This window comes from Portunus trituberculatus, chromosome 43 (assembly GCF_017591435.1).
Source record: "Portunus trituberculatus isolate SZX2019 chromosome 43, ASM1759143v1, whole genome shotgun sequence".
NCBI lineage: Eukaryota > Metazoa > Arthropoda > Malacostraca > Decapoda > Portunidae > Portunus > Portunus trituberculatus.
In genome coordinates this window covers 10,656,911-10,664,324 of record NC_059297.1, presented here as the reverse complement: position 1 = coordinate 10,664,324, position 7,414 = coordinate 10,656,911, and positions in this window count along the sequence as shown.

Here is a 7,414-nt window from a genome sequence, read left to right as displayed (position 1 = left end):
GTCTTGCTGATCAAATATTTGGATACACTCAGACGTCAGCGCTAAGTGTTGTTTATAAGGCGGGTGGAGACGGGTTAGGGCGGCTGCATAACAGGAGGCCACAGCGGAAGGAAAGAAGGAAGGTAGCAAGACAAGGAGGAAAAGGAGCAGGGAAGAAAAGTAAACAAAGGAAAGAAGGCCTAGAAAAAAATATTTGAAAAGAAAAATCGACTACATTTGAAAGTCCCAAGAACATATCAAGAAAATGAAAGAAAGAAAGAAAGAATGTTTTGCAGGGCTTCGTATAAGAAAAATTAACGAAGGGAGAGGAAAAGTCGATAGGGAGAAGCGAAAGAGGAATCTGGTGCATGGTTGAGGAAAGAGAAAAAATAATTGGATTCCAGGAACATGTTGATGAGGGATGAAGGAGATAAATAATGTTGTTTGGGCTTGAATGAAACACAGACGAAAGAAAGGAAGGAGAAAAACACGTGGAGTAAATCTCAATGTCTGACTGGCGACGGAAGGAAGGAAGGAAGGAAGGAAGGAAGGAAGGAGGCAAGGAATAAGCTTGCTGAGTGAGAGTCGCAAGATCGCACTGACAAGGAACGTTCCAAGATAAGGGAAGACTTCTGAAGCTTCTTGCGAACTGTGAGACAACAGGAACACAAAGTCCCTCAGGAAGACTTCGAGAGCACGAACCTCATGGGGGATGACAAAGTTTGAGGCTGACAAAAAGAAATAAAGGGGGAAAGAAATAGAGGGAAAGAAATGAGGAAAAGTAGACAAAATAGATCTTTTTGTATCAGACAACTATTTTGCTTTTTCTTCGGGAAATCTTTAAGGTCTGTGTGTGTGTGTGTGTGTGTGTGTGTGTGTGTGTGTGTGTGTGTGTGTGTGTAGGGAAGGGGTTGAGCTGTATATCAACACAGGTGTTTCGATGCTATTACAGGAGAAGGGAAGATAATCAGAACGGCCATGATGGTTTGAGAGGCGACGAGTGAAGACCAGCGTAGGTGTCAGAAAATGTCGTGTTTATTATTTTGTTGTTTATCTCTCTCTCTCTCTCTCTCTCTCTCTCTCTCTCTCTCTCTCTCTCTCTCTCTCTCTCTCTCTCCATTCTCTTATAGTTTCCTCACTTATCCTCTTTCCTTTCCCCCAGAGTGGACTTTCCTTCTTCATTCGAAGCTTCTTCAATATAAGATATTTCTTCGTTTTCCGTAAATTCCCTGAAGAAACCTATTCGAAATTTTCTAAAAAATTAAATAAAACTCATTTTTCCATTATCTATCTTCTCTCTCTCTCTCTCTCTCTCTCTCTCTCTCTCTCTCTCTCTCTCTCTCTCTCTCTCTCTCTCTCTCTCTCTCTCTCTCTCTCTCGTTTTTCTTTCTTTTCAGTGTGCGTGAATTTTTAGAAAGGTTGATGTAATGTGCATTGTTTCTACCTCCTTTCTTTCTTTCGAGCGAATAAACATGAAGGGAAAAAGAAAATATGATAAGTGGGAAGGGAGGAGAGCATTTTTTGTTGTCAGGATTGTTTTTTAATGCCGACGTGGGCGCCTCTTCTCTTCCTTCCCTTTATTTTTTCCCTTCCTTTCAGCCTCTTTCCTTACTTGTCCATCTCTTCACTCGGAATCCCTTTCTTTCCTCTCGCGTTCATACTCTTCCCTCATTTGTCTTCCTCTTCTTTCCTTGCCTTTATTTATTTTTTTCCCGCTCTTCATCTTCCCTCTTTTCCTTTCCTCCTTTCTCTCCTTCTGTTTCCTATCTTCCCTTGCTTGCCTTTCTCTTCATATCCTTCCCTTCGATTTTTTCCCTTCGTCCCCTCTTTCCTCATTCGTCCTCCTCTTCATTTTTTCTTTGCCCTTTCTTTCCCTTACGTTCACTCTCTTCCCTTAATCACGTTCCTCTCCATTTCTCTTCCCCTTCACTCCTCCTCTTGCCTTTATTTTCCTTCTGCTCTCTCTCTCTCTCTCTCTCTCTCTCTCTCTCTCTCTCTCTCTCTCTCTCTCTCTCTCTCTCTCTCTCTCTCTCTCTCTCTCAATTCCTTCCCTTTCCATCCTTTCTCTCCAGTTTGCTGTCTTTCCACGTTAATCCTCTCACCCGCAACGCCCATCATTCGCCACCGTTTCCTCCCTTTACTCCATCTCCGCTTGTAACTTTTTCCTCTCCCATGATACATCAAATGAATTTTTCTTCACCATGACCTGAACGAACGTCGATTCAGTTTAATTTTCCAATACTATTTTAAGCCGTGATAAAATACTCCTAACGTTGTGCTGCTACTAGTGTACCTAAAGTGTACCTACTCATGAGCTTAATTGGAAGTTTTTTTCTTATCTTCTGTTAGGTTTTATGGGAAAGGTGAGGCTACTAGAAGTATTTTGAATTAATTCCTTGTGCTCCTGGTCGGTCTCACTGATGCATTAAAGAAAAGAGCTAAATAAAACATGACACCTCTCTGTCCGTCTGCCTTTTTGTATCTATTTTTGTCTCTTTGTTCATTGGTCTTTCCGTTAATGTCTCTCTGTCTATCCGGTTGTCTGTCTGCCGCTCTTTCTGGCTAGTTGGCTGTCTGTATCTGTCTCTCACTGAATCTCTCTCTCTCTCTCTCTCTCTCTCTCTCTCTCTCTCTCTCTCTCTCTCTCTAAATTGTTCAAAAGTTCACTTAACACTAGACGTCCACTCATGGATTTCCAGCTTGCAATATACTCGTATGAAGCGAGAGACAATTATTATAGATATCCTTACGGAAGGTCACTTGCTGGGTGTTGTCGCGTGCATTTCTCAGAAAGGCAGTCTTATGCAAGGTCTTATGTATCCTCAGCTCCTCTTTCAGTCACGTCACCCCACCACACATGGACTTTTTTTTCAATTTGACTGTTTGTATACACCAAGCTAGAGCTGAATCTTCAGATGAGGCTTACAGTATAACGTTAATATAAGAAGAAAGAAATATTATATGAATGATGCTCATCATCCATTACACTTACACTACAAGTTTCTGAGATTAGGTAAGAAGTTAGCACTCCCCATGATGCATACAACTAATTTAAAGAATCATTCTATCCCGATGAGTACACAACTTTATAACTTAAATCTCGCGCTAATGTGTGTATGTTTTATTTTGTTCTCCCTTTCGTTATCATAAGGCCGAAGTGTATACCGAGAAGGTTATCACATATATATTCAGTATCAAAAAAATTACTAACTAACTTATTTAGGTACTTATTCACTTGTCTTTTCCTCACCATCATATTTGCACTTCTGAAAAAGTAGTTGTTTGGGGCGCATCAGTAGGAGATGTAAGAGGATTCCAGAAGATAATTTTGAATGGGATAATTGGGTTAGTGGGATCTGGGAGGGGACGTGGAAAGAAAACAAAGCATAACAAACACCATGTGGGGTGAAAAAGTGGTGGGAAGCGTGGCAGTACATCAACAAAGGGAGAAAGGGAGAACTTAAGTAAGGAATTAACGAGGCAACGAAGCTACAATTGGAAGGGATGGAGTTATTTTTTTTTTTTTAGAGAGAGAGAGAGAGAGAGAGAGAGAGAGAGAGAGAGAGAGAGAGAGTATCGGATCACAAGGGATGGCTATCATTACGGATAAAAGCATAAAAGAAGAGAAAGTATTGAAGCACTCTCCCCTCCTCTTATTCCCACTTTCCTTGCTCCTCCTCCCTTGTTCGCTCTTCTCCCAGGCACTTCTCTTCTCCCTGTATTCTTTTCATCTGACGTTTCCGTTTCGTTACTGTTCCCTTTTCCATGCGCTTTCTCTCCCTTTCTCTTCTCTTGCTTTCTTTCTCTCTCCCCTCCCCTCCCCATTTCATCGCCCAACCACGTAAACACCCTCGGATCGACCTTCACAGTGGCACCGATGCAAATGTGATATTATCTCCAGCGTTGTAGCTGATGGTAATGGTCAAGGAAGATTCCGTGCGCTGCGTTTATTTTATTATTTTTTGGTCTATTTTTTTCTTTTATTTCATTCCCTCCTAACCAGCCAGGCAGCCACGTACGTACCTAACCCACCCACTCGCCCACCCACTCAGCTGCCCACTCAGTTACTCGCCCACCTACTCTTTCCACTGTTGGCATTCTGTGGACGCCTTTTTTTTCTGATATTTCCTTGTTTCATGTTTTCGGAATGACTCTCATCCACTCAGCCACTCTTCCTTCCTTCCTTCCTTCCTGCCTGCCTGCCTGCCTGCCTGCCTGCCTGCCTACCTGCCTACCATCTACTATTACAACTATACTACTGTTCCAACCCACCCACTCTCCTGCTCTTCATCTGCCTGGCTGCCCTCTTTAACAATTTTTACGCGTCTCATCCCCTCCCTCTTATCGGGTGTTCAGCAGTGAGGAAGGAGTTAATACCCGCTAATGGTTCCCTACGGGCGCCCGGGATCAGTTTCAAAATCGAGTGTCTGCCATCCACCGCCCAGGCCATCCCTCCAGCCAGTTCCGTCATTACAGCTTGCCATTAGCCGTCATCCTATTCCGCTCCTCCACTCTGCTTCCACTTCCTCCTTGGCTCCATTTTCCTCTCCTCCTCTCCTGCTCTGCTATCCTTTCTTGCGTCCCGTGCTCCTCTCCACAAGTGCTTCATCATTTTTTTCTACTATCAGGTAATTTTTTTTCTTGTCCAATATCAAACGCTGTTACTTACTCATTTTCTCACCCCGGACACGACTGACGAGGCTTTGAAAGTGGTGTTCCTCCTCCTCCTCCTCATCCACCTCCTCATTCTCCTCCTCCTCCTCTCATTAATTCTTTTTCATCTCCACGATCAAAATTTTTTTCTGTAAAAGAGTTAAACGTACTCTGTGTTTAACGGAAACGGGAGGTGTGTGTGTGTGTGTGTGTGTGTGTGTGTGTGTGTGTGTGTGTGTGTGTGTGTGTGTGTGTGAGTGTGAGTGGGAGGTATAGTGGTGGGGCTTCCGTGCCTGTACAAGAACTATGATAAAAAACATAAAGAAAGAAGATTAAAATGAGAAGAGGTGAAAAAACAAACAAGGAACTGAAGATATGAAGAGAGGGATGCTGGTGTGTGTGTGTGTGGGGGGGAGAGAGAGAGAGAGAGAGAGAGAGAGAGAGAGAGAGAGAGAGAGAGAGAGAGAGAGAGAGAGTGACTGCGCGTGTGTCGGCGAGTGGAAACTAATCTAAATAATCATGCTAATTATAATAACGTGAACGCAAATGTTATCACTAGATTACGCATCTTAGTGAGTCTCGTGGCGTATCACTGCACAAACAAAATTACGTACAGTATATCAAACTAATTAATAGAACAACGAAACCCGGGTAATAAAAATATGAACGTATGTACACCCATTAGTATCTTAAACAACAAGTACATGTTTACTCCTAAAATAATAAAGCCCAGTAGACTTATGAGGAGATAAGGACAAAACCACAGGGTGCCTAAACAAACACAAGATTAGCTGACTATGACAAATTACAGGGACGATAAAGAGATTGGGATTGCATGACTTGGCTAGAAGGAGTTGTACTGGGACGGGAAAGGAATGGAGTGGCATGAAAGGGGAGTTTGTTTAGGGCACTTTTCGTCCCTTTGGCTGAGGCGATACTAATGTTGTCGGTCGTGGCTTGTGTTTATGAGGCAAGTCGTCTTGAGGGGAAGGGGGGCGTAGATCACAGGCAGCAAAACACGCAAAGTCAATTTGGGTTAGGAGATAAGCGAGGCACGAGATACCACAGTCCCGGGAGGATGCATGGATTTACCGAGCGCTGCAGAGAGAGAGAGAGAGAGAGAGAGAGAGAGAGAGAGAGAGAGTGGGGGGAGGGGGCGTACACTAACCACGAAGCAAAGGAGTCACAACACAACACGTGTAGATAAAGTCAGTAGTATTTTTGCTCGCGCGCTCTCTCTCTCTCTCTCTCTCTCTCTCTCTCTCTCTCTCTCTCTCTCTCTCTCTCTCTCTCTCTCTCATAAAAAAAAAAACTTGCACATCATCCCGTTTGCCGTGATCTAGTAGCAGTAATCGATGTGTCAGCACGGGCAAGTAATAAAGATGAATGGGCACCTGCTCTAGCTACCGTGTTGAGAAGGTAATCATGCAGGTACCAGTGAAGAGGGCGGTAAAAAATCCACTGTGTTGCCGTGATAGAAACTAAGAGGCTAATCCAGTGACTTGTCCGGGGTGCTTGTCAGAAAGCGAGGTAGGTTGTACTGCATGAAATGGACACGTGTTTTGAGGCTTTGCGGTTATAACAGAGATAGTGGGCAGTGGCTAGCTGGCTTTCTGGTTGGCTAAGTGGCTTGTTGAGAGTTTTGCGTTGCGAAGCGTGGTCGTGGCGTGGTTTTGGTGCTCGCTGGTGTCATGTGTTGGCGTGGCAATGCAAGAGTACATGTGGTTTTATCTCACTAGCGAGATTGTGAATGTGTTAACTCTGTGTGTGTGTGTGTGTGTGTGTGTGTGTGTGTGTGTGTGTGTGTGTGTGTGTGTGTGTGTAGCTAGCGGTGATATTAGCTGTGCTGTTCTTTTTGTTGCATAGTTCTTTATTGTTTTTGTTATTACTCTTATTATTATTTTTATTATTATTATTATCATTATTATTATTATTGTCAGTAGTACGAGTAGTAATAGTAGTAGCAGTATTAGTAGTAATAGTAACAGCAGAAATTGCAGAAATAGTAGAAGTGATAGTGTAATAACAGCGTAGTAGGACGAATTGTTATATTGTTTTTATAGTTACTCTTTTATTGTTGTTTATTGTAATATTTTTGTTGTTGACCTTCATGTTCTTAATATTTTGTACTGATGATAGAGATAGAATAATAACTGGCTGGGTTTGATAATTTGACCTCAAAGCTAACGAGAGAGAGAGAGAGAGAGAGAGAGAGAGAGAGAGAGAGAGAGAGAGAGAGAGAGAGAAACCGTCCTACCCTCCCGCACCACCGGTTTCAGATGCATGTGACGGTGTGGTGAAAATAAGAACACGTGCATCAGCGCCATCCATTCATCTCTTGCCTCTTGGACACGTGGCTTTCTCTCACTTCTACACCTCGCTGCCACCACCACCACCACCACCACCACCACCACCACCACCACCACCACCACCACCACCACCACCACCACCATCGGCTCAGCAACAACAACACTAATATCATCAACAATAAACCCACTGGCGTAATCCGAGTCCCTTTCTTTTCTCTTATTAATTTCGTCTCTTTCCTTTCCTTCTCTCCCTCTCTCTCTCTCTCTCTCTCTCTCTCTCTCTCTCTCTCTCTCTCTCTCTCTCTCTCTCTCTCTCTCTCTGAACCTCATTATAAGCCAAAAGGTTTTTCTTTACACATTTCTTGTATGATCCTACATTCTTATCTTCCTCATTTTCTTCAATCTCCCGACTTTTTAATCTTCCTTTTCCTCCTCCTCCTCCTCCTCCTCCTCCTCCTCCTCCTCCTCCTCCT